Source organism: Lepisma saccharinum, chromosome 12, assembly GCF_977018435.1.
Source record: "Lepisma saccharinum chromosome 12, izLepSacc3.1, whole genome shotgun sequence".
NCBI lineage: Eukaryota > Metazoa > Arthropoda > Insecta > Zygentoma > Lepismatidae > Lepisma > Lepisma saccharinum.
Window position 1 is genome coordinate 50676478 of NC_139240.1, and position 26382 is coordinate 50702859.

At 37.7% G+C, this 26382-nt stretch overlaps 1 protein-coding gene across 1 annotated transcript in view; it reads left to right on the forward strand.

The window, feature by feature from the left end:
• Nucleotides 1-26382, forward strand: part of LOC145996058 (uncharacterized) — a 502345-nt gene that overhangs the window by 287128 nt on the left and 188835 nt on the right. Inside the window, exon 4 of the mRNA XM_083132275.1 lies at nucleotides 25083-25138. The gene's annotated coding sequence lies outside the window, so the exon portion shown is untranslated. The remainder of the gene's footprint in view (nucleotides 1-25082; nucleotides 25139-26382) is intronic.

The window sequence follows — 26382 nt, forward strand, 5'->3', positions numbered from 1 at the left end:
CAACTTTGGAAATTAGCAGTAGGAAAAGAGGGTGAATGACAGTTTACTCCTTGCAAAAAGTGTGGGAAGCAACTGCCCTCTCTCCCCCCCAAACGCCACCCTAATCGTCGGCACTGTTGGAGATGAATGCATTATGTATCTGCTGTACGAAACCATGTTTATACGTATATAAATTGGTTTCTGAACCACAGAGAGGGTAAAAAAAAAAGAGGGAGGCAGGGAACATCACTCAGAGAACTAAATGCATCATATCGATTGATGCACTAAAGTGTGTTTTATGCACTGTTAAAAATGGTTTAGTCAATAGTGACTAAATCTATATATTCGCGGGGGTTTTAGTCAAAATTGAAGAAGCAGTTTTCTAAAGTGAGTAAGTTTCGGTATTCAGTCTTCATCATGTCCATTTAGTCATTTGTGAAGAATATTTTATTTTAAGATTTGCAATCTGATTGAATTCTAAATCACCCAGAGAAAATGTTTTCATCCATTCTTCACATTCTTCAGTTGAAGCAGGTATTTTTGTGCGTACTGTCAACAGAAAGAAAGAACTATTTTTTCTCTCAGTGTAGCTTTGTTTTGTTTCTGTGCGGCCATCATTGCGCGGAAGGATACTACCATGAAAATGCTGTTGTACACGATAAAGTTGACGGGAAATGTTTGTCGCGTCGTGCCTTTCTTACAATTTTACAAACCGAACTGTATACAAGAAGCTTCGAGTGAAATTCCATTGAAGATGATGAGATTGCCTTCTGTGGAAATATTTTCAGGATCGTCTCTGAATTTAGAACGTAAGTACTTTTCGATATTGAAATCTTGGTTTGTTTTGTACTCGAATATGGCGACCACATTTCTCGGCCAGGGTTACTTAATTAGATTCATATTTGATGCATTTAGGTGCATTTTTGTATATCGTCAAACACCAAAGTGCATCATTTGATTCAGGTGAGGATTCTTTTCAGTCGAGATGCACTTCAATGCATCAGTTGATGCGTTTTGATACACCTTGATGCGTTTTGATGCACCAGAATGCATCTTCTTGGATGATGCATCAAAGAACATCCACTGATGCATTGAAGTGCATCTCGACTGAAAGGAATCCTCACTTGAATCAAATGATGCACTTTGGTGTTTCTTTCACGAGAAATGCGTCAAATGTGAATCTGATTCTTTGAAGAAGCCATAAAACACACTTTAGTGCATCAATCGATATGATGCATTTAGTATTCTGTCTGATTGGTGCCACGAAAGTTAGAATTCTTATACAGTGCTTTTCGGCGGGTCCGGACACACTCATTTTACTCCCCTCTTCCATACCCCATCAACACAATAAAGCAGAGGTTTTTCTTTCTCCGATCGAACTTTCAACAAGGTTTTCGCCCCACCAATCAGAGGGTCTGCGCACGCCTATGACCCAGGCCTCGGCATGGGTGATCTTTCTGAGAGTCCCTTCATCAATTTCATCATATAGTCACCCAACCTTATCTTCGCGATTAGCGAAAGGTAGCAGAAAAGCTAAGTGAATTAAACTCAATCAATCGTGTGTTTTATTCTCGGTTTCAACGTTCTCTCAAAGTTCACAGAACAGGCAACCTTTGGCGTAACTTTTTTTGGGTGGGGGAGGGGCAGAATGGAAAGTTCATCTTTCAAAAATATAGCGTCCAGGTCTGTTTTGTAGATAACTGTTATATTTGCAAAACCACAAATATTATTGTTTATTATTTCTATTCTCAGATCCCAGGAGGTTAACAAAAGTAATAGACAATACTTTTGGAGGGGCAAATACCCCTCCTTACCCTGGCTATGTATGCAACACATACAGCATCTTACCGCACTAACTTTCGGATCGTATAGAGATTGCGAGAGGAAACCACTTTATTCTTCATAACGCTTTTCTGTTTGACGCTTCGTTTCGACGCTACGAACCCTCAGGAAACGCAATTCTTTCGTATATCTAATAAATTACGGGAGAGACCGAACCAAGTGTCTCAATAATAATAATAATAATAATAATAATGTTTAAATTAAAATCATTTTATGATACGTATAAATTCAATTAACACTAATTAAAATATATAAATTAATTAATATTATATTCTTATTAATTGAATAGGCAAAGAGACCGAATAAGAATAGATATAACAGCAAGTATATTCATTTCTAGCTTATCTATAGTAAAGGTGGGCATAATTTGAATAAGAACAAGTGTTCTGACAAAGAGATTAATGTCAAATAGATGAAGAATTGAATATGTATTGAATAAAAAAAGGATGTTAGATTCATTTGGTGAAAAATAAAGTTCCTATTTTATGCATATTATCATAAATAGTAGTGTGTAAGCATAAATCTTTGGTACTATGCTTCAAAGCCGTATGATCCCAATGTAATCCATGCTTTCCAATAAGTTCAGAGGAAATTATAACCATTATACAATAAATGCTAAACAAGTATATTTTCATTATTTAATTTAAATACTTGCTAAGTCTTTCGGGGTGGGGGTCCGGACCCCCTGAACCCTCCCTACATGCGTTCTTGTCCATGGCATAACACCTCTCCGAAGCTCACCGTCTTTTCCATTGAGTGACGCCTGTCACCGTTCAATTCCATGGCTGCTGTTTTCTGCCGTTCGAGCCTGTAGCCTTATACTACGTTTTTTTTTTTCATTTAGCTCCCGAATTATCCTTACGATGCTGGGTTTTACGCTGGGAATCGAACCCGGGACCGCATCCTCAAAAGGTAAGAGCGCTAACTATTTGGCAATAGTGAACTTGAGAGTCATTCCATTTATGTAAATCTTCTATAGCTATATATAAAAATGGATTTATGGATGTATGTGTGTACGTATGTTTGTTCAGCAATAACTCTCGAACGCCTGGAGCGATTTCAACCAAACTTGGTACACATATCACTTGCAATCTCGAAAGAAATACTGTGGGGGTAAGACACCCCCCCGGCACTCCTAGGAGTGGGGGTGGGAAGGGTACATAAAATAGCATTCTGTTGCGTGGCATTTACGTGTCATATCCTGCAAGTTATGCTTCCTTGAACACAGCTCGGCGAAGTTGGTTGCCTACACAGAAGGTGCGAAATTGCTATCCTAGAGCAATTTCAACACATATCACTCGCAATCTCGAAAGAAATACTGTGGGGGTAAAACACCCCTGGCACTCCTAGGGGTGGGGTGGGAAGGGGGTGACATATAAAAATAATCGAAAACGACCGATATTAGTGTGGAATCCATAGTTTTCGAGGCCGCTAAGATGAATAGTGACACTCCCAATGCCGTTGAACTCCAAGTTAATTTTACACTATAGTTAGAATTCATTATTTTCCATTTTCTTTTAGAAGGTTGGATAAATAAATACCCGGCCACGCCGGGCAATCAGCTAGTTATCTATAAATAGTCAGGTACAGTCACCGGCAATAAAAAATGGACACCTAAAGTAACACCACCGTAATAGCCGACGCAGGAAACGCCTTTAGGGCTAGGCTCCCTGTTGCCGCGTTTAGCTACGAAGGAACTTGCTGTTAAACAGCTGATTAAGCCTACCGTCGGTCCCCCTGTTTGGGCAACAATCGGCAACCTTAGAATCCCTCCTCCCCGAAGCAGCCAGCAGGGAAACAGGATTTTGTCAAAATAACCGTTTTGCGTTGTGAATGCTGGCCGGGAGTCGCGTGGCCCAGGTATAGATCCTGAACTAATCCCAGCAACGGAACTTGTAAAAGTTGCCATTGAAAATTTGCCAATATAATTCACATATCGCCGTAAAGTTAGGCAACACACATAAGCATTTCAGGATCTAAGCACAGACAAATAAATATATATATACCTTTATCTGTGATCTAAGTGTCCTGCTGACTGTACATATCCACTTTTTACGTCTGAATACGTCACACATATCTCCGAAATGAACTGTTGGTGCATCAAGTGGTGTATTTTTTTGGTTTCCTTGAAATCAAGATTTTTATTTAAAAAAAAAACATTTTTGTTGTTTTTTAATCGATTGTTTTTATTTTTTTAAAAAATTACGTTTAAAATTGCTTGCATGGTTTTTGGTACCATACACATAGATATATGCTTTTTATAGAAAGGCTCTTTCTACTAAACGGCCCTGTAAAATATTTGAACAGTTTGATTAAAAGAAATAAAAATTGTTCCTAAATATACATTTTTCTGTTTCGGATATTTTACCTGCTATGGTTTGATTTGATTTGATTTATTTTACTTAGCTTTTTGTGTCACTTTTGGCTAATTTGCGAAGATGGGGATGAGTGATGATATGATGAAACTGATGAATAGACAGTCACAAACATCCATGCCCAGGCCAGGATTGGAACCCGGGCGGTACCTACTATTAAAATATTGTTGAATGTGTTAATCAAACTAATAATAATTTCAGTAACTTTTCTTTCAGTTAAAATAAAACATTCTGAATGTACTATATAATTGTAACTTAAAATATTAACTTAAATATTTTTATAGTCTTTTGTAGCTGAATTTTGGAGATTTTACATCAGCTGCCATGTTTATTTACAATTTAATGATATTTACACTATTTATGGTTTAACATGATTATTATTTTGTATATTTTTCTAAACAAAATGTTTGCTAATTTTGCCCATAAAATTATTGAACTTTAAATCAAGAGAAATCCTGTGTTTACATTTCTTCTCGTATGAGCTTCACACCATCAGTACATATATTTTATTTCCTAGTGTTTCTGATATCTAAAAAATCCTTATGTATTTCATTCTAAAAATTATTAATAATTTAAATCAATCCACGTTGCTTGAAATTATTACGTCTGATCTCAACTGATGCATTTTAGCGCAGCTGATAGATCCTTGTGTGCATTTTGATGCATCGAAAGCGCATCATTAGGATTTCATGCACTTTAACGTGTTACTACATAATGTGTGCAAGTAAAAGTATCCTTTTCTTTACCTAAAATTTTCAAGTAACATTATACCTGCGCCGCTCTTATATCCGGCGCGAGAAACGTCTTTATGGCAGTGACCCTCTGTTGCCGCGTTTTCCTCCGAAGGAACTCGCGGTCAAAGAACCAATTAGGCCTAGTGCTTGGGCAAGAAGCGACAAACTTACAAATCCCCCTTCCTTGGGGAAACAGGATTTTGTCAAAATAACCGATTGCACACCGGTTCCTTCGACGGTAGAACTATAGGTCCATATATATCGAACGACGCCATGAGTGAAGTGGTGAATTTTAAAAGCACATTGATGGTACAAATTTAGGTACATTTGGCAGAAAAATGTACTGAAATAAAAAAAACGCGAATTATGGGAATAACACCAAAACGTATAAAAAAATTAATAAATAAAAAACGATCATGAATAGAAATAACACCTAAAAAACAAGGTCGCTATAGTCAAAGAATTTTGTGCTTGTCTGGTCGGAAGGAAGATATACCGGGTGTCCCAGAAGTCTTTCCCTGATTACAAACTTTATTCATATCCGCTATATGCAAGGTAGAGATGTGAAAGTGGTGCCAAAAATGTTGGAAAACTAACCAAGGTTTTTGTTGTTGCATGTTTGAGTAACGTGGCTGTAGTGTAGCAGTGTCAGTGCCCAGGAAACCGGAAATGTTCACAAATCAGGAAAAAGCTCAGCATGTCCTCTGGTATCACGAGACCCGATCACCAATAACAGTGCAGAGGAACTTTCAAATGTACAGAATTCTTTCGTCTAGAATATCTGCCATCAATAAGTTGGTATTTAAAAAATGGAATTTATCTTGATTCCCAAATCCTGAGAAGTCCAAGAAACATTGCCACCCGATGTTAAGAGCATTAATTCTGGATTCCTTGGCACTGACACTGCTACACTACAGCCACATTATTGAAACATGCAACAAATAAACTTGGTTAGTTTTCCAACATTTTGGCACCACTTTCACATCTCTACCTTGCATATAGCGGGTATGAATAAAGTTTGTAATCAGGAAAGACTTCTGGGACACCCGGTAGATTTCAGTCAAATTCATTGAAGATGTGAAACAGATTGGCAGGGGGAAGAGGTTCTGCGTTTGGGTCCTGGCATGGAATCGCTTTATCAATTTCATCTTCATCGCCGAGATTAACCAAAAAGTGGCAGAAAGCGACGTAAAATAACATAAATACAAATTATTAAGTATAGCGAAACAACTGCAATTATAGTTAATAAAATAATCGCAGCATATCAAAAGAACAAGGTTTCAGAGTTGTTTGTAAAAATGAGGTATTATTTTCTCATCTTTAAAAGACTCAAAATTTTAATCACAATTTATTTAGGCTATGAGCCGTTTCATTGCGGTTTAATAAACAAGGGAAGTGAGTTCAATTGTGAAGGAGCAATTGCGATCGCTCTTCGCTTTCATTGACTGGTTCAGCAAGGCGGTTTCGTTTGGTATGCTCGAGGCAAAGCTAATGCAGCATCCTTCATGAATCACCATCTTGCTGGTTCCGTTAATGAAAATCCTTGCACCGTGAACGTGACTCAAACACGAGATTTCCGAATGGCGCAGTTTAGTGAATGGCGTCCGCCATGTTGTAGCACGGGTCGAGAGGGGCGTGTTTTGTTCGAGGCGGATTGGAGGATCTCCACCAATAAGACGATTACCCTCCCTTTCCCAGACCAGGCCCAGTTCTTTACCTGGAGGGAACGGGGAGAGGGGGGAGGGGAAGGAATTGATATCTCGATGCAGCAGTACGCCACCTGCCTCCGAGAACGAAGCATCATTTGTTATCCCTAAGCAAGTGTCGCTCGCTTGAACCGGTTCATTACTGATTCAAGCTCTCGCAAATGTTTATTTTTTCGAAAATTGCACTTTCCTCACGATCTAATTTTTTCAAGTCCAAAATATGCAAAGAAAGAGAGAGACAGCAGAATGGGAAAACGAGAGAGAGAAGATTGGGAGAAAGATAAAGGGAGAGAGGTATGAGTGGGATAGAGACAAGGGGGAAGAAAGAGAGAGGGAGAGAAGAGTGGGAAAAGAGAGAATGAGTGGCAAGAATGGGAAAAGAGAGGAGACAAGAGTGGGAAAAAAGGGAGAGAAACAGAAGAGTGGGAAAAAGTGAAAGGGTGAGAGGCTAGAGTGGGAAATAGTGAGAGAGAGGACATGAAAGAGGGACAAGAATTGTGGAATAGGAGAGAGAGGGGCAAGAGTGGGAAAGAGAGATAAGTGTGGGCGGAAAAACAGAGAGAGAAGAGTGAGAAAAAGACACACAGAGAGGGAGAGAGAGAAAGAAAGAAGGAAAGAAGAATGAAAAAGAGAGAGGGAGAGCAACATGAATGGGAAAGAAGAGCGGGGGAGAGACGACAAGAATGGGGAAAGAGGAAGAGAGAGAGGGGTAGAAAAGTGGGAAAGAGAGGAACAATAGTGTGAAAAGAAGGAGAGAGAGAGAAGAGTGGGGAAAAAGAAAGAGAGAGATCGAAAGTCTGGGAAAAACACAGAGACAAGAGTGGTAATGTGCTTTCAAATCTAAAAAAACAATAATAGTCTGCTCTGTCTAGGTGAAAATGGGAAATGAAATATATAGATTTGTGTCTCTTACATCCATACAGTGCTACAAGAGGAAATTTTTTATATAGCTAGTTGTCGTTGATTTTCAAGACAAAATTCTCTTCCGGACTCTCAAATAAGTACCGGAGTTCGCAAAGAAAATTGAAAAATATTAAGATAATTAACTTTATAAGCATGCAATGTGAGAGTTTGATAAATTTTGAAATGCCCACAGTCGAGTTCAAATTCTAAAGCGATGAATATATATTGTGGTGGACACAATTAATTCAGACTTTCGGATATTTTCTTGGATAAGAAATGGATGAAGTCTATATTTTCTCTTTAATGATGATCTCTCCCAAATTCTTTTTCTTTCAGACTCTTTCTCTCCCCTTTTTCGATTTCTCTTTACCGGACAAGACATGATATGTTCAATTCAGAACCGAGATTCGTACTTACTTTAAACATATAGTAAAAGGTCCATCAAGTTTTTTTGCTTTCCATTTTTGTACTTTTGCATTGCTTCTAGTTTATTGTTACTTTCTCTATTTCCTCATTCCTATCATATCTTCTGTAAAGTTTATTGTAATACTGTATGTGGTACTACAAATAAACATTTGTCTGTAGTGACATCTTTTATGTAAAAAGGTTTTAAAAATGTATTTACTTCTCTATCTCACAGACGTTTTATATTTGTCCCTTTAATTCTTCATCTATTCTCGCAATTTCTATGTATAGCCTATGATTTCCTCACTTTCTTTCATTCTTTTTATCTCGAATTTTGTTTTCCTCTACATCTCTCGCTCTTTATTAATGTTTTAACATGCAAGGCCCTCTAGTGCATTTCTTAAAATGAAGTTATACCAACGGCTACAGATATCTTAATCTCAGGGGGATAGGTTCTTTATTTGAGAATTCCAAATAAGAAAGCGTTTTATAGCCAAGAGGATATAGTTAAATGCGGATCTATATTCTGAGAACTATACAAAATACAGAGAATATATATATATATATAACAGTTGGGCTGAAAAGTTCATAGGCTGACTCATAGATGGCGTTACTAGAATTAAATCCATGTGATTTTTACTTAGTACTAACCTTCAAAAGATACGTGTATAAATTTCACAGCTGCCGGATAATTAGTTCGTGAGATATAGCATTATGAGTGAAGCAGCTTTTGTTATTGTGAAAAAATGGATAAAAAAGAATTTCGTGTGTTAATAAAGCATTGCTTTTTGGCGAAAAAAATACTGTTGAAGCCAAGGCTTGACTTGATAAACATTATTCGGACTCTGCACCAGGAAAATCAACCGTTGAGAAGTGGTTTGCTAAATTTAAACGAGGCGAAATGAGCATCGAAGACGATGCACGCAGTGGCCGCCCCAAAGAGGCTGTTACCGACGAAAACATCAAAAAAGTCCACAAAATAATTTTAAATGATCGTAAAGTGAAGTTGATCGAGATAGCTGAGACTTTAAAAATATCAAAGGAACGTGTTGGACATATTGTGCATGAATATTTGAACATGCGAAAGCTGTGTGCAAAATGGGTGCCGCGCGTGCTCACAATCGATCAAAAGCAACAACGTTTTGATGATTCGGAGCAATGTTTACCGATATTCAACCGTCATAAACACGAATTTTTCCATCGATATATTACAATGGATGAAACATGGCTCCATAACTACACTCCAGAGTCCAATCGACAGTCAGCCGAGTGGACTGCACGTGATGAACCGAATCCAAAGCGTGGAAAGACGCAACAGTCGGCTGGCAAGGTTATGGCATCAGTATTCTGGGATGCGCATGGTATTATATTCACCGACTACCTGAAAAAGAGCCAGACCATCAACAGCGATTATTACATAGCGTTGTTGGAGCGTTTAAAGGATGAAATCACGAAGAAACGGCCCCATTTGAAGAAGAAAAAAGTGCTGTTTCATCAAGACAATGCACCGTGTCACAAATCAATGAAAACGATGGCAAAATTATATGAATTAGACTACGAATTGCTTCCCCATCCACCATATTCTCCAGATCTGGCCCCCAGTGACTTTTTCCTGTTTGCAGACCTTAAAAGAATGCTCGCTGGAAAGAAATTTAGCACTGATGAAGAGGTAATCGCCGAAACTGAGGCCTATTTTGAGGCTAAAGAGAAATCGTACTATAAAAATGGCATCGAAAAATTGTATGACCGCTATAATCGTTGTATCGCCCTCAAAGGCAACTATATTGAATAATAAAATCGAATTTTGTCAAAAAAATATTTTTTACTATGTTAGCCTACGAACTTTTCAGCCCAACTGTTATATATGTATAATCGAAAAGGCTTCTTCTCCTTTGGTTATCAAAAGGCTTCTTCTTCTTTGATTATCGAAAAGGCTTCTTCTTCTTTGATTATCGAAAAGGCTTCTTCTTCTTTTAATATGGAAAAGGCTTCTTCTTCTTTGATAATAGAGAAGGCTTCTTCTTCTTTGATAATAGAGAAGGCTTCTTCTTCTTTTAATATGGAAAAGGCTTCTTCTTCTTTTAATTTATTATCTTTCTTTTTTAAAGCGTAATCTTATTTATGCGCTCGCTTTCCCCGCTTCTTTGGCAAACAATACAAGCTATTCTTGTAGAAAGAGTAGGGTCGACTAAACTGACAATAGCGCAACCTCCTATTTAACGACCAAAGGGGAATAACCAGGATCGCTAATAACAAGCGCTACCAATGGCCCAGTGCAACTAATAAAGAGCGCAACCGAAAAGTGCTTCGGGGCGTCTAATTTGACACAACGCCACCGGAGACAAACAACCAAAACACTGACGATGTTCTCCTCGTCAGAGAAATCAAGAGATAGATTTCTGAATTCGTTCGCTTACTTAATAACTTTCCTAAACGTTTCATATGCAGCCATATTCTTAATTCCTTTAATTTACTATATACAACATTCTATTCACTTCTTTTATAGTATTTGAACTCTTCTTTTATATATTTCTCAATTTACTATAATATATGTAATCGCTCTTCTCCGCTCCTAGTTTGTACAATGAGCTCTGCTCTTCTTTATATGGCGTGCTGCCATCTATCGTCGCTTTCGGGAACATTTCTTCCTTGTGATTTTCATTGCCGTCGGAAGTGGCACGTGACAAACAGTGAAGAAACTTAAGGAACATCTTGTAGATGGAGCTGTTTTAATGTTAGGAAATCATTGCGACTGAGTAACTTTTGGTAGCAATGATGACGTAGTGTAGTGATGAACAGCACAAATGCATACCCAGAAGCTAATATTGTAGGCTAACTAGCCTATCTCCGAAGCCCAGAGATTTTTGATGAAAACAAGAACATTTACGTACTCACATTTAAGGTTCAATTTCTTTGAAATATAATTATTATTATTCCTTTGAACGCACAAACAAGCAAGATATACCCTTTTGGATTCAGAAAATGGAACAATTAAAATTCGTAGCACGTTAACAGCCATAAATATAGCAATGAAAATTTTCGTATTGTATATTGTTTTCGCCAGGTCAACAATTTCCTATCAATAATCCTATTTTTTTACCAAATACCTGCTTATTTACTCCCTCCATTAAACATAACAATTTATTCCTTCGTTTGATTGACACTTTCATCTTTTTTGGCATGTGTCAATAATAATAATAATAATAATAACAATATTGTCATAATAATTGTTATTGTTATAATTAAGTGCATTATTTTTCACATCGAACACTTTATCTTGAACTCAGCATTGTGTTGTAAGGTACTTGACAAGGCAGTGGCGCAACCAAGAATTTTTGTCTGGGGGGAGCAAGTACCAGGAGGATGAACGTACCAATAATAATAATAATAATATTGGCATTTTGCTCATCAATGAAATAGATAAATAAATATATTATATTTTGTCATGGTATTTTTTCAGCACCTTCAATTTCACATTAGCTAATAATGCACAGAAAAAACTGGTTTATTTGGAATTACCAAAAAAGTTTGGTTGAGCTGTTTGGTTATGCTTTTTGTTTCCGATAACCAAATGTTACTTGTAATTACTAAATAATTTTGTTTAAGAATACCAAGAAATTTGGTCAGACAAAATATGGTACACGTAAACAAAATGATACATATGTAAGTAAAGAGAAAGAAAACGTTTGGTTAAATTTACTATATGTGCGTGAGCGTGCTTTCGAATTTGAATTAACGATTGTCCAGTTTCGTCGAGTGTAGTATGAAAGTCCCTTGTCGAAGATTGAAACTCATGTATATAGATAATTACTCGAAGCGAGTCTTTATGTTGCTGTGTAACCTAATATTCTGAAAAAAAGCTCAGAATATACTTACTTTATACTGAGTTTCCTACACCGGCCGCTAGATGGTTCTTTCAAAATGTGTACAAGAAACATAAGTTTTTGTACAACAAATAATGGTACGTTTAATTGTAATCATAGTGAAAAAATTGTGCTTTAACATTTTCAAAAGATATGTGAACATCAAAGCTACAAATTAAAGAAGAAAATGTACTGCAGTGAATAAAAGTGAATCTCTCATTAGCAACCTTTTGATTCTGGTTAGTTCACGTGAACTTTGTGTTCTGAATGTGTATTTTGAGATGAGTTACTTTCTACAAACTATTCACCCTAGCTAAAATTAGCCACATTATAACATAAGTAATTATGAATAAATTATTTAACAAATCGTTTGGTAATTTTGACTAAATTATTTGGTTTTTCTAAACAAATGTGCTACATTTTGTTAGATTTACCAAAATAATATTTGTTTTTGGTAACCAAAAAATTGTTTACGACAAACAAATAGAACTTGACCAAATCTTTTGGTACTGGTGAACAATTGTTTGGTTGATGCCTATTTAAACAAACGATTTGTTCACCACTACCATTTTTTTGGTTAATCCAAACAAACATTTTTCTCTGTGTGGAAAACAAGCACACAAACTGTATTTTTGAAAGACAAAAATTACGAATATAATTCCTTTGGTGCGTATGACGTGTAACTTTCATGTAAAACATATATTTTACACATATGCAACATGGAGCGACGTACAACATGTGTAACATGTTAGCACTAAATTGTGCAATGTGTATGCATTCAATGCTTTTTAAAAAAAATATACAGTAGGCCATATTTAATTAAATACATTATAATCACCACCTCATAAGAAAGCAACAGCAAAAACGATATAAATTGTCTCTCACATCTTTGTGCCATTTTTCCTCCAAACGATTGCTCATACATTTAAAACCAAATTGTTTAGCAACAACAGTCTGAAGTATCCTATACTCAGCCTTACTTCTCTCTCTGGTAATTTACAATGCACCACACGAAATTGCGAGCGAAGCGAGCACGAACAATTTTAGATCCAATTCTTGCAAACTGAAAACAATATTGATTTAATAGGGCGCAAATAATTTCACGGGGCGCCATGTTTCACAACTTTTTTCATTTAGATCGTTCGTTGTCCAGGTCCGACTCCAGCCGCCCCCTAGCTACGGCTGTGAACTTGATGAGATTGTAAGAAAGCAGGTATTGCGAGTGAAGCGAGTAAGAAAACTTTACGAAAGGTATTTTTATTTGCATAAAATTTGAAATCGAGGGGGGCAATTGCCTCTCTGTGCCCCTCTTGCATGTGCTCTTGGCCGTCTGGAAGAAAAATGCAAGAAATATGTGGAAACTAATTCCTTGAGTATCATTTGGTCCTGATAGTCTCAGATTCTGCTAGCCTTGCATTTCTTTACTTTAATGTTTGCCCCCTCCCCCTAGAATTGGTCCCCCCCTGTGGTTGCGCCACCGTGACAAGGTACTCATTCAATGTCAATTCCTCTTCACATAGTTTACCCTGCTGCATATTAACGAGACTGTGGTGTCTGGAGACACTGCCAAAATAATCCTTTGTGTTGCCCACGGGACGAGACGGGACAGGCTTTTAAAAATTCGAGACGAGACGAGATTGATCATGTGTCCCGAGACGAACGAATATTTTCGAGACGAGACAGCATTTCCACGAGACGAGACAGGCCAAAGTCTCGTCTCGTGGGCAACACTATTTGTGGTCTTGTGTTACGTTCTCTCCACGTGTGTTTGTGATTGTTTTTTCATCTCCATCGTCGCTATTAGCCAAAAAGTTGCAGAAATGCAACAACGTTAAATAAGCTCTGATTGATTTACTAAGAAATCGGGTTGCCAACTCCTAAGCAATCAGGTTGCCAACTGCTAAGAAATCAGGTTGCCAACTGCTAAGAAATCAGGTTGCCAACTCCTAAGAAATCAGGTTGCCAATTCCTAAGAAATCAGGTTGCCAACTCCTATATTAAAATAATTCGAACTTCCGTGGCACCAACGTTGTTTGCACCCTGCTTTATTTTCCCTCTCTGTAGTTTAAGACATTATTTAACACATAAATACGGTTTCGTACATGAGATCAAAAGTACTACACATAATTTAAATCCTTACTCGATAGAGAAAAATGGAGGCCATATTTGGAATCAGCGTATAAAAAACATTGTAATTGTAACTCACATATCAAAAACTGGGCCAGTTTCCGCCTCTAACAGTGTTTGCTGCTGCAACCACTTAGGTTGAAAAATATTTTTTTTATATTGACATTTATAACCGCACCATTCATTTGCGTACACCCTGTACACAAAGATAACACAACTACTAAGGAATAAAAGTGTGTGGGAGTGTTAACAAGAAATTCACAGGCTTGAAAAATATTTATTTTTTAGAAAACATAATATTGTTTAATAACGGTGATAAGATTCCTGTACATTACATTTCTAAATTAGAGTATTAAGGGGGCAACTGCCTCTCTTGTCCCTCCGTGCGCACGCCTATGTAGTGTTGCCCACGAGACGAGACGGGACGAGACTTTGGTCTGTCCCGTCCCGTCTCGTGAAAATGCTGTCTCGTCTCGTGTCTCGTCTCGAAAATATTCGTTTGTCCCGTCTCGTGTCCCGTCTCGAAGGGTTCTGTCTCGTCTCGTCTCGTCCCGTCTCGTTTTGTCCCGTCTCGTCTCGTAAAAGTGATCCGGGATATCATCCCAACAAAAGTCAAAAGTAGCAGAAAAACGAAATATTTTTTCCGGAAAGTGGGATAAAGCTCCAAATATTTTACCCATTGCGTGGCGAGAATAAATAAGGTTCGTTAATCATGAGGACATTAATATTAAAAATGCAGTTTGTTGGTTACTGATTGCTAGGTATCTTATGAAATCTACCTTGTGGCTTTTCTCGCTTCATACAACTGTCTATCCATCGTACATTTATACCAAGTTTGTTAGAACCTGTTGGCTTTGGCTTTCCCCAGCACGGAGTTCAGGCGGTCTTCAGCAGCAACACCGCTTGGTTTATGCTAGAAAAGCCAGAGATCAGCTACCGCGGGAAGCCGGACAGGTTGTAACAAACACGGTATAAGTGAGCAGTGGCGTGCCCAAGGGGGGTTGGTGGGGGTTATAACCCCCCCCCCCTTTGGTCCAGCATTCCTAAAAGAAAGAACGTCAAAGGTAGGCAAATATGACAAAATGAGGGCTGACTACCAAGAACAACTACACATAACCCCTCCCTTTCAAAAATCCTGGGCACGCTACTGTAAGTGAGTGCTCTTTTTCATTACTGCTATACCTTTTGGAAGTCTTGAAATGTTTTCCAATAGACCGTCTTTCTTTCTGAATGTCGAACTTCCGTGCACTATGAAAATGTACATTTTTTCTTTAAATTCTAAGCTTGGCGCTGGGGAGCAACAAAAAAGTTTTTAAATGTGTAGTACGAACACAAAAGACTATTTAAAATTTCAATATTTAGTATATTACAAATAGAAAGCATTTATTGTTGTTAATATTGTTAAACATCTTCTATGACATAAGTTTCAAAAAGTGTTTCTTTGTGATATTGTGCTGTTTCTTATGCTCAGCTTATGACGCACATACTTCTTTGTTTTCCCGTTAGCCTCTAAGTCCGGTACCACCACCGCTTGGTCTAATTTATCCTTCGGCAGGCACGCATCTAGAAATATATGTCAGGGGAGGGTGTCTGAGCCAAGTGTTTCAGAAAAAATGATAATAATAACATTAACGACAACAATTAAGCAAATGTTTAAATTAATGCATTAATATAATTCATAGGTCTGTTCACTTGAATATGTAAATTAATCAATTCTATTATTGTTATTGCATGACATGTTACAAAGATGGTAGAAGAATAGTAATATAACAGCACAAATATTAGCTAATATCTAGCTTACGTGTAGTTAAGATCGTCAAAATCTGCACAAAAACAGCTGTCCTGGCAAGAAAATTAATGTCAAAAAAGGTGATGAATTGAATATTTGCTGAATAACAAAAAAAGATGTTACATCCAGTTGACGAAAAATAAAGTTCCTGATTAATATTTTATGCTCATTATTATAAGTAGTAGCGTACATAAAACTTCATTGATACTGTCATTCAAAGCAGTATGATCCCAATAGAATCCTTGTTTTCTAGTAAGTTCGGCAGGAATATGTAACCCTCGATTATGCTAAACAAATACATTTTTTGTTTAGCTAGAGCAAGGCCCCAGGAGGATGCAAGAAGCCTTTCCTGCAAAAGTGTATGTTTTAGGAAGCGAAGAAACGTGACAAAACCACCACGTATGGAAGGCAAACCTGCATTAATTTTATATCGCACGTTTACAGAGCCGTGCCTCCTGAAGTTATAAAAATCCCAACTTCAATGATTCTTTTAGACATGCTATAGTAGAAAAAAAATATATTTAGATGGACCCAAAGTGCATCATTATCAGATTATGCATATAACGCGTTATTGAAATCATCATATTTGTGTAGATTGGGTGCCTCCCCGATGGCGTTGTAATAACGTCGAGGTCTTGTAATGAAGGGTCCTCGCGTCGATACTCAATGGAGGCACAAAGTGGATCGCAATTTAAACTGTAGGTCGGTTCGCGATTTAGCCTATTTGCGAATCAAGTGGACTTAAAAAAAAACAATATCAACCTTAAGAATATTAGAATAAGCTAATTCACCCGCAGGTAAGTCAAATTTCACATATCCTTCTACATCCTCGTTCATAGACTTCCTGCAATACTCTTGTGTTGCATCCCACCAGGTGCGAAAAATGTGAAGTTATTATTTCCCCGTACTGCGTCATTTCTTTTCATAACAGTAAGGCTAAATCTCGTTTTATCTGAACTTTTAAAAAATGTGCAAAATACGTCTCTATCTTTAAACAACCACCCTTTCCCATGTATGTCTCAGAAAACCTCTTCCTAAGATCAAATGAAGGAAACAACTCTCAAGTCTCAACAATTATAATTTTTTGCTTAAATTTCCTATCATTTATACAAACAGTAGCACATATCACGTCCTTTGGTGCAACACTGTCAACAGCTAATGTTACTTTCCTCGTCCTAATAAATTTACTTCCAACCAGTGACGGCGCAAGGGAAATTTGGGGGGGGGGGGAGGCTGGCAACAAAATATTGTAAGGGAGCAGTCACATTAAAACGCCCGAAAACACTACACATATATATACTTATATAATAATAATTATAATAATAATAATTATTATTATTATTAGAATTATTATTATATTCATGTATGGTGTTTTGTGTGTGTCTTTTATTTAGAGTGGACGTTTACTGCCTAAATTTACTTCTTGATTACGAGTTTATCTCCACATGATTCGTTTTAATAAAGACATTAATTCTTTTTTATTGGTAAGTTGCGTTGTCTCTAGTGGCCTATTTCAGTATTGAAAGACATTCATAATTTTATAATTCATCGTCTTTCTTGAGATGAAACTACTGATATAAATATTTAAGTTATAAGATAATAATATAAATGATGAAAATAATTCTTCTAAGAGTTTAATTTTCTTGCAAAATAAACGTGACGTTGGAAGAAATGAATCTTCTTAAGTATTATAAACAATGTGAGGCACTTAGTGAAGTGCAATTCTCCTGTAGGAGAATTCTGCTCTATGTGCTTTGGAGAACACATTGCGCACCTTTGGTACGTCCAGGACTTGACATTTCTTCTCAATGGCAACAACAGCCAAATGAGGCAGTTTGCATCCAGCATCCTGTTTCGAGCAAGCCTTTTCAAAGATTTTAAGGACAACCATCTTCGTAACGCTGAAGAGTTTTGGGCAAAATTTGTGTTTCACCTTTCAGGGAAATGTTATCACAGGATAAAAAAATCAGACAAAGGTTACAGTTATCTCAGAATTCAAGAAATATTCTGACCCTGGCAATACTTACTCTTACTCTACCACTCCATCGTATGTTTATGCTACACAATTACACGCACGTATGGAGTTCGTGGGAAGAAGTTCTTCGATTTTGATATGTACGAGAAAGAGCGAACCTGCATCTAATGATTGAAGAGTGGCAAATCCTAATAAGCGTTCTTTTACCTGCCCGCGATATGTTTTGAGTCGAATTTTAAGTGTAATTTGCATTTTAAGGTTCACGTTCAATACATTTCCAAATAATATCCCCTCATTAGCTTCAAGAGTATCGAAGAAATCCCCTTTGTTAAGGTTTGCCTCAGACTCATCATCTCGAAATTCAAGTCCCTGAATAGTAAGAAACCGCGATGAATCCACAATAACTGACATGTAGTGTCGGTTTTTCTCCAATCACCTTTGGTAATGGGTTCGATACCCAGTGGAGGCACTTTAAACTATAAGTCCAGTCCCGATTAGCCTTACTGTGCATAAAGTGGACTTCAAACGCCAAAACAACCAACCAACCAAATCTTGAATCAACTTTGAATGTCTTTTAATACTTAGCGTTGTCACTAACGACCACGATTAGAATAATTTGCCCGTACTACAGATGATGTCTTGTGGTCCTGAAAATATTCGTGATGTTTTAAAATCATCCACATTCAACACTTTTTCCCAGTTCTTAAGACTGGTTAAAACTTAGGTTAATCTCGGCTATTACAGGACATAAATGAATGAAAAATCACCTATGCCCAGGTCGGCGCTCGAATCTTGGACGAAGCAAATTAATATTTGTTAATTAAGTTGGTATTATAAGCAGGAAAGTGATATAATGCAGAATACACCACCTTGAAAAGGTGAAAATCGTCATACTCTTATAAATGAACTCTCTTATTATTCGATATTTAATTAACTTCAGTTGGGGGGCCCGGGTGGGGGGAGGGGCGAAGTGTCTGACATGGGGCGTCCCCCTGCCCCTCTGGCGTCGTCACTGCTTCCAACCCTCTAATAACTTCGCTGCTGATAGCCTCACCTTCGAAATGGAAACTTGTGTGTCGGCGAATAATACAAAGGACTTGTGTTCACTGTCCCTCTTTCATTCAAAGTCTGCCGTTTTCCTTTTCAGCTTTTCCTGCAAAACTTCCTGTCAGCAATCAAACCAAATTACAGAATTTTTATTGCCCCTCCCTTGCATCAACTTTCATTCCTACTTTAGGCTAGGATTTATGGCACGTACCAGCTACTGCAGGTCAACCTCGCCCTATGTTTGGTGTTTGGCCCCTGAAGCAACGGTGTCCATTGTTCAAAGCGAAACCTTTGTCAGTGGGGAACGGCGAAAAATAGTCTTGGAATACACCCTGGTCGTAAACAAGCTCCCGCCACCCTGACATTGCTGTTAGCTTCCCTCTGAAGTTCGATAAAACTACTTTGTGAAATGTGTTTAATAACGAGTGAAAATGTTACTACATGTATTTTGCTCATAAACTTGAAGGCTAAATTTACAGAATAAAAAGAACAGCTACAACATTGCTTCATCTGATTTACAGAAAGGCTAATCGGGACTGGACCCACAGTTTAAAATGGGGTTCAAATCACAATGTGCCTTCACCGGGTATCGAACCCGGGACCCCTTGATTACAAGGCGACGATGCTACCACTGTACCCGGGAAGTCCCCTCATAGAAAAAAGTTTCCTTCTACGACGATTATACAGAACTCAGTGCAATTCCTTCATTTGTAATCTATTCTATATCAGCCTCAGTATTTCGTTATTACAATCCAAGGAATAGTATTCTCCTTAAATAAGAAATAAAGAAATAAAAAGAAACATTGGAAATAATCTTCAAACGGACGTAAAAAAATCGAATCCAACCACCTGCAGAATGCCTGAGGGAAACAACAAGAATTTTCTCAAGAAAGACATATCCGAAATTTCCATAACATTCTAATAATTTCGTAACCCGTGCAAATAATCATGTGGTAAAATCTTGTCGTGGTTCCCTGTAAACACTAAAATCACCAAAACATTTCTTTCCATATTTCCCGTATTTTCTCCTCCTCTTTAGCTCTCAGCTGTTCGGAGTGGGATAATGCTAGATTATTTGTCCCTAATTATCTCCTTCTCTTAGTCTTGCTTATATCTTGGACTCCTTAATAATTTTCCCAACAACTCCTTATCAATTTGTACTGCCATGTTTCCTACAATGCTTTTCCTACTTCCTAATAACATTCACTTCTGTACACCCTTTGATGTAAAAATTAAATAATAATAATAATAAACCCTATCCGTCGGTCCGTTTATCTTTCCAACCTATAGAGCTGAGACTATTTTTACAAGATAAACCTCGGACGCAGACATTCCACGATCTTTTGGCCCCTCCTTCCACCTTCTCTACCTGCCCTTTTACTTGATGTTATTCAGAATTGTATTAGTATCTGGAGTACTATCGTAACATAAAGTTATTAACCTGGAATATTTTTTTTTAAAAAAATGGGGAGTAACGCTGTGTTTCGAAAGAGTATAAGAAATAAGTTTAAGTATTCATTCATGCCTCTCTCTAGAATAGTCTTCTTATTTTGACTTAATACACGCTTATCAACGTTTCTAATTGAAATATTTTATTCCAAGCAAACAAGTATTTGCAACTGATTAAAAATTTTGCTTTTATTTTTTCGAGACATTCGAGACGAGACGAGACGAGACTTTTCAAAAGCCGTCCCGTCCCGTCTCGTGTCTCGTCTCGAAAACGAGACGAGAAAGGCATTCCGTCTCGTCCCGTCTCGAATTTCAAAAGGCTTGTCCCGTCTCGTGTCTCGTCTCGTTTTCGAGACGAGACACGAGACGAGACGGGACATGTCCCGTCCCGTGAGCAACACTACGCCTATGGCATGGATGTGACATAACACAAACTCCACAGAGGATTATAAATCATTATATTACATATACAGTCACGGACACTGTTAGGTTGTAACAAACCCATTGAATTTCAATGGAAACATTACAACCCGGAAGTGTTCGTGACTGTACAATCACGGACAAATCTAGGTTGAACAATACCATTGAATCTCAATGGAATTGTGTCCGTGACTGTACCAGACTGTGATTGTACTGGCCGTAAGTCCAGACGCCAGAGCTTCGCTAATCTGCAAAACGCAGTTCAGTGGAAAAGGAGCCTGACAACTGATATTTGGGTGTCTTCGAAAAGGGTCACGTCACCCCTTACCCTTACACACCTTTTAACTAAATCAACAACAACAGTAATAATAAATTTCCGATAAAGAGGATTTATCATTAGTTTGCGATAATTATTGATTGTTATTACTACTTTTCAACCGTGGTCTGACCTCCCCTGTACAAAAATTTCTGGCGACGCCCCACAACACTGCAACAAATTAACTCTCGGCGAGTTAATGGCGTTTCGTGGGAGGGGGAAGGGGGGAAAGACAAGAAAACACGCAAAGCCTCACGGTTGAACGAGCAAAAATCACCGATGTGGAAGACCTCAGGGCGACGCGAGCTGCTAGCCAATTTTTTAATGGTGAAAAACCGCCAGAGCGGTGGGGGACAGCTGAACGAAGCGCGCGCCATGTGTGGGAATGTTTTGGGAAGCTCCGAATCGTCACTTTCCCACGGTAGCCACGAGGAAGACACACGGCTTGCTTCTTCCCCCCTCCCCCCAAGGCGACGGAGCAGGCGCAACGACATCCCCCCCACCTCCCGCGCGCTTATCGACATCTGGTGAGCAACTTAGGGATTACTCATACAGCACGTTACGTCTCTCTCTCCCCTCGCTCCACACCTTGTGCCTGCAAAGAAGAAATGGAATAAGAAATGGGACCCTTTTTTCTCGTCTTTTCAAGCACTAACAATGCCGTAAATTTCTTAAAAGGAAACAACGTCATGCTTGACGTATCTGCCAGTGACCTCAGCCTCTTTGTGCGTCTATTTTTTTTTTTATTTTCGGTGCTAAATTCAAGATGTGCAATGGACAGTTGCAGATCTGATAAGTATGCATCTGAGTCATCCTTGTGCAGCTGTCCTTGACTGACCTGTCTTCTGCTTTGCTGCCGAAGGGTTGGCCTCGTCATGCTTGCACGCTGAGTTTGAATCCCGGACAAGGCATGTATTTGTTTATGTAGGGTGACCATATATTTGTTGACCAAAAAGAGTATAGTCTATAGGTTGGAGGTGCGCATTCACAAAACATAAAAAGAAAACGAAAATAAGGGTGGCTATTTGTTATTGCTTCTATTATAGCCCTTATAAAATAGGCCTACACTCTACAGATTCAAATTACTTATGTATCTAATGTAATTAAAAAGTGTTCCCCTGTGCTTAGCACCACGCCATGAAGGCGTATAGGGGGTGTGGGGGTAACGCAACACACTTTCTTGATCCGGTCATGAATGGGGGAGATGTGATCAGCATCACGCCCCTGACCGCCTTTACCCCCCCCCCCCCCTCAGGGTTTCGCCAAAATAGTGTCAGAAAAACTTCGCCAAGTATTAAGACAAAAATCCTGGGTACAGAACAAACAACCTGTGACATTGCAAATGTACTGAATGATGAAAATGTGCACTTGGAAGAGGACCTAACACAGAAGGAAGTTTGGTGTTTCACAAACGCACCAGTGACTTCTGCTGATGTAGAAAGGAACTCTCGATCTACAAAACGTTTCTCACTGATAAACGCAGAGGGTTTACAGAAGAAAACCTAAGGAAGACGTTCATAGTTCATTGCAACAGAGGTCATTAAGTTTAATGTTTGGAAAAAAAAATGTTCATGCATATCTTAGTGCATATTTTTGATATTTTTCGTGCATATTTGCATGCATATTTTGGTGTTTGTTTGTGCATGGAAATCCGGGCTCTAGTCATAAGTATTCATATATTTACATATTTCACTCCATAAATACATGTATTTATTTTTTTTCTATCATGTTCATTTCCTTGTAAACTGAGTGCACACCAGAAGATTTATGTACGTTTAAAATGCACCGTTACTTCGTGCAAAGCGGAAAGATAATATAGCCAGTACAAAGTTTTGTTTCGTAAGAAGAAGAGAAGTTTCATATTTGAAAATTTAACATATTCGTGTTTTTTGTTCCTTACTATTAAGGGGGTTGTCTGTTGGTAAAGTAACATTAATATGAGTCAAGTAAGTGTAAATATATGTATTTTTAAATGCACATTTTTAGACACTATTTGGCATGATGAAACTCCAAACTATGCTCAGCTATGATAGTTTCCTATGCTCTAGCGTACGCAGAGGGGGGTGGGGCTGAAGGGGCTACCCCTTAACATGACTCCGATTCCCATTTGTGAGAGTAGAACGTTCCATAGAACTAACCATGGTACTTGTACAGCCCTCGTAAATGTGACAGATGATATCCGTGAAGCGATGGATAACCGCCAAATAACTATATTAGTGTTACTGGATTTTAGTAAAGCCTTTCAGACTGCGCATCATGATATACTTTTGAGTAAACTTGGATACTACTTTATTTTTTCTGTGGGTGCAGTTGATTGGGTTCAATCGTACTTATCTGGTAGAAGTCAATGCGTTGCTTCATCGTCTGGAAATCTTTAGACTCTGGTGTTCCTCAGGGTAGTGTATTGGGTCCATTGTTATTTTCAATGTTTGTGAACGATATAACAAGAACCATAAGAAATCTTACACATCATATGTATGCTGATGATTTTCAGTGTTTATCAAGTTCATTGTCAAATTTATCACGTGGAATTGAGCTGATGAACATGGAACTGTCAAATATTAATAATTGGGCTGCCCGTAATGGGTTATATATAAATTCCAATAAATCAAAATGCATATTAATTGGATCACGTCAGCTTTTAGCACGTATAAATTCGGCTAATATGCCAACTGTACAACTAAACTGTGCATGCATACCATTTTCTAAATCTGTAAATAATCTAGGGGTGATTATAGATACAAACCTTACCTGGTCTGAACACATTGATAATATATGTAAGAAAGCCTATGCCTCCTTACATCTATTATACAAATAAAAAAAAATATTCCTCCTGTTATTAAAGAACGACTTGTACAAGCTTTGGTCCTCTCACATCTTGACTATTGCGATAGTGTATATGCTGATTGTAATGAAATGCTGGCAATGAGAATTCAAAAAATTCAGAACTCATGCATAAGATATATATTTAACCTTAAGAAGTATGACCACTTAACTGAATATTATAATAAATTAGGCTGGATTAAAATGAAAGAAAGACGGAGGCACAGAAAACTAGTGTTGCTATATAAGTTACTTTATACAGGAAGTCCTTTATATCTCACAGACAGATTACTTCCCTTAGGAAACCCAGAGTTATCATACACAAGATCCCAAAGTTCCAATCTCCTTACAATTAAAACTCACAAAACTGAATTTTTTAGTAAGTATTTTACTGTATCAGTGGTTAGGGACTGGAATGCACTTTCACATGAAATGAGAAAATCAATTTCCATAGGTATCTTCAAAAGAAGATTAAGAGAAAGTTTCATGGAGTGATTTTTTTTGTTTTGTCAAATTAGTACATGTTTAATAAATATTTGTAGTGGCCTGTTATGTATATAAACCTATGTATGAATGTGTGTACATGTATCTGTATATATGTTTTATGTATTTCTTTGAATTACATATTTTTACCGCTGTTGGTTTGACATGAAATGTATATGTGTGATAGTTATTTTCAATGTTTATATATGAATCAATTTATGAATATGTTCTATATTATGAACTTTTGTATGTGGTTGAGTGTAAGAAAAGGCATGAGCCTTAATCTCCGCCACAAATAAATAAGAGACAAATAAATAAATAAATAAATATATGAAATATCTTATTGTGTATACCGTCCCACTTGAAAGCAGCTATGTACGTACTATCCTCCTTTACTATTCCAGCCCCTCCCGAATAAAAATCATTTTTACGCCAGTGATCCTACGTTATTATTATAATTTAGTATTTTTGAGGAACTTTAATTTTCCACATTTTGTATCGTTACTCGCAACGTTTACACACTTTGTTAAAGAAAAAGTTGAAAGATTAGGGAGAAATGTTAATCGTGAAATTGTATGGAATTTTGAAATCACAGCCACCCCCCCCCCCCACCGCCCCCATTGCATGAAGCGGTAGAATATCTAAACATAAAGTTCTTAATTTTTATGTTATTAGGTTCCAATTGCTTTAACTGTAGACTGCAGATGTCGTTCGTATTAGTCTGAATTACTTTCTTTGTACATAACATTAATTTTCTTTGTACCTTGTAGGTGTTCTATTAATTAATAACAATTAAATTAAGGCAGTGTACTTGTTTACTAAATCTAAATTTCATTATATTTTTAGAAACTGTAAGAAGAACATTCTTCAAGTCTGAACAAGAACATTTGTAGCTGGAATTGGTAAGTGGAAATAAACTTTACGTATAGTATTGTTTTTTAATGCCAATATTGGGTAGGATCGCTTCATGTCCCGAATTATTTCTCTTTAAATGCGTGGACATTTTAGAATTGTAATTTTACAATGAGTTGAGTAACAGTCCTGTAGAGTTCTTTGATTTCACGATGACGGCGCTCAATACACTTGCCTACAACAATTTATTAATGATGCTACCTTTATTTCCTTCTGTTTGAATTTCTCTTCTTTGTATAGTGTAAGCAGTCAGTGCTCGGGTGCCTATCTGTTCAGCAGTTTTCAAATATAGTTTCGACAATGTGAGAAATCTCACCGAATAGGAGAGACTTCGAAGTGAATTTCCGTTTATTAAAAAATGCAAGGGATATGATAGTCCTCCTCCGTGCGGTCTAAGACGCTGTGCTTTGGGTTTTCGGCCTGTGTATAGGACCGGTGGCAACCCACCATGGTGAGGAAATTGGGTAGTGAGTAGCGTAAGCCGGCCCGGAAGATCTCCTCTAATGGCTGAGGGTTCGACGTGCTGACCCCACGTCACCCTATTACAGGTTGAAGATCTCCACACCTTTAAGTAGGTTTGTGGGAGGGAAACTGACTGTCCCTACCAGGCCTGTCGAGCCAAGGGTTAATATCAAGGGATATGATTATGAGACCGTCAGGTCCAACAGGCTTCGGGTTATTGGTGTTCCGGGTTTTCATTTCTGAAACATAGCAACTCTAAATTTGATATAAGTAGCCCTTCCTTTTTACTGCAAAGACGTACCATTCTTTATATTGCTTGCATCAATCAATTGTAAGTAATCTCCATAAGTATGATTGTCATACCAACGCCATGAAATATCAAATGTGACACAGACCTATTGGTCAGTTTTCGAATGAAGAAAGTGTGGAGATGGGGCCTCGTACCTTTTCATGTCGAAGTATGATCATTTTTACAATGCGTTTTGCCTAACACAAGCCAATGAAAATTCTGCATTATAAATACGACAAGAATCGTGTAATACTTTGATTAGGTTTATGTTTATAAAAGGATATAGTTAATTATGGTACTTATTACCATTCATCCACAAGGCTGAATCACAGTAGGAATGCCGTAGTTGGCACTGGACTGGCTACTTGGCTGGAAATGATGACTGCTAGACTGGCTTTGACGACTACACCGTGTTCTAATTGAAACTGGCTTCTCTGCTTGATTCTGTGGCAACAGTCAATCAGAGCGAAGATAATCTGCGAG